The sequence below is a fragment of the Ornithorhynchus anatinus genome, chromosome 3 (genome assembly GCF_004115215.2).
Source record: "Ornithorhynchus anatinus isolate Pmale09 chromosome 3, mOrnAna1.pri.v4, whole genome shotgun sequence".
In the NCBI taxonomy this organism is placed as follows: domain Eukaryota; kingdom Metazoa; phylum Chordata; class Mammalia; order Monotremata; family Ornithorhynchidae; genus Ornithorhynchus; species Ornithorhynchus anatinus.
This window is the reverse complement of record NC_041730.1, coordinates 20,222,297-20,224,917: the sequence shown is the minus strand read 5'-3', so window position 1 is coordinate 20,224,917 and position 2,621 is coordinate 20,222,297.

The window sequence follows — 2,621 nt, the reverse complement described above, 5'->3', positions numbered from 1 at the left end:
TGCATCATTTTACATGAGAAATGCATTACATCCTCCAAGACAATGCTTTTCTATGTGTTATTTTCCACAGGGCATCCTTTCACCATCCTTGTTTCTCAGGCTGTAGATCAGAGGATCAGCATTGGTATCACAAGGGTATAAAACACAGAAACCACTTTGTCATTCTCTGGCGCGTATTGTGAACTGGGACGAACATATATGAAGATGGCAGTCCCGTATAATAGGCCAACCGCCGTTAGGTGGGAGTCCACAGGTGGAGAAGGCCTTGCTTCTCCCCTGCTGCAGAGCGGATCTTCAGGGATGGTGATGAGGGATATATACGTAAGACACCATAATTTCCAGAGAGGTGACTGTTCCAATTGAAAAACCCCAAGCTGAAAAGCAAGACCTCATTGGGGAAGGTGTTACTGCACACGATAATTTTAATATTGGGGGGGAGATCACAGAAGAAATGATTGATGATATTTGACTTGCAAAATGGCAGACGAAATATTAGCAGCAACCTGAAGCGAGTCCCTGGAGAAAACCAATGAGATATGAACCAAGCATGAGCTGAATACAAACCCTGGGGGGACATAATAACCATGTAGAGCAGAGGGTTGCAGATTGCCATGAAGCGATCGTAAGCCATGACCGCCAGGAGGTAACACTCGGTGGTTACAACAGGCCAACAAAGAGATACATCTGGATGGCACATTCTATTAAGGAAATAGTTCTGCCTCCAGAAAGAAGCCTGCGAGCAATCTTGGAGCAATGGCTGAAGAATATGAAGATCTTAAGGCAGACCAAGTTCCGAGAAAGAAGTACAGTCGGGGTGTGAAGTCGAGAGTCGACTGCGATTAGCACAATCAATCCCAGATTTCCCAAAAGGCTGATCAGATAGATTGCCAGAAAACACCGAAAAGAGGAAGGAGCTGGAATTCTGGGAGATTAGTGAGTCCCATAAGAATGAATTCAGTGACTGCACTGATGTTGCCCTGGTCCATTCTCCTTAATTTGTGTCATTAATCTGAAGGTAAATGGAAAAAAAGTAGCATTAGCGTGAATGATAAAATTACATTTAATTCCATTAATTCAGAACTAGGCATGATTCCTTTGATTCCAGAGAGGGCTGTTCACATGCTTCCTGTGTTCCTCTCTGAGTTCCAACTGTCTTCAGGCCTTATTCTTATTAACTAATTTTTCAAACCTCCCTGAGGTCAGATCCCGAATCTTCTGCTTCTGGTGTTTCCCTCAGTTCTTAATGCAGGGCTCTGTGCACAGTAGGTGCTCAGTGACTTGACTGGTTGTTTAGCAGGCACTCAGTCACTGTGCAATAAATCAAACCAACCATTCGGGGGCCATCTTGCCCATCGCGCTTAGGATAGCCCTCCGCAATGCAGTATAAAAGCTCAACAAATACCAATGATTGACATTTTCTAGTACTGCATAACTGCTAAATGGACCCTAGTATACTCAGTGTGAGACTTGCACCTGTTCACAGTATCTTCATACACCGACCAGGGAATGATTAGGTAAGAGGGGATTTTTATTTGTGTGGCTTAGCAGCAAGAGCCCAGGCTTGAAGTCAGAGGTCATGGGTTCTAATGTAATTTAATCTTTGGGCAAGTCACTTCACTTCTTGATTCTATTATATTGCTATTGTTCTTGTCTGTCTCTCCCGATTAGGCTGTAAGCCTGTCAAAGGGCAGGGACCGTCTCTATGGATTTGTACATTCCAAGCACTTAGTACAGTGCTCTGCACATAGTTAGCGCTCAATAAATACTATTGAGTGAATGAATGAACTTCTCTGGGCCTGAGTTACCTCATCTATAAATAGGGGATTAGGACTGTGAGCCCCATGTGGGGCTGATTACCTGATTACCTTGCATTTACCCCAGCACTTAGAACAGTGCTTGGGACATAGTAAGCACTTAACAAATACCATTATTATAGAGAAGCAGGGTGGCTCAGTGGAAAGAGCACAGGCTTGGGAGTCAGAGGTCATGGGTTCTAATCCTGGCTCCACCAATTGTCAGTTCTGTGACTTGGGCAAGTCACTTAATTTCTCTGTGCCTCAGTCCCCTCATCTGTAAAATGGGGATTAAGACTGTGAGCCCCACGTGGGACAACCTGATCACCGTGTATCCCACCCCCAGTGCTTAGAACAGTGCTCTGCAAAAGGTAAGCATTTAACAAATACCATCATTATTATTATTATTTGCTGTGATGCTTTTCCCTCTGTGCTACCATGGTGTTGACTCGTAGATTTCCAAATATAAATTATACATTCTTATTGTTCAAGAAGATTTGGTCCTAGAGTCCACTTTTTAACGGAAATTTCCCCAACTTTTTTTGTTATTGCAGGCAAATCGGGTTAGGGTTATTGTAAATATAACAAAATCATGTGTATTTTGATTAAAATAAGCAAAGAAATCGTATATGTTAAGTGCTTACTATTTGCCAGACACTGTACTACTCACTCCCTTTTACACTCACTCCCTCGGTGAACTCATTCGCTCTCACAGCTTTGACTACCATCTCTACGCAGATGACACGCAGATGTACATCTCCGCCCCTGTCCTCTCCCCCTCCCTTCAGGCTCGCATCTCCTCCTGCCTCCGGGACGTCTCCACCTGGA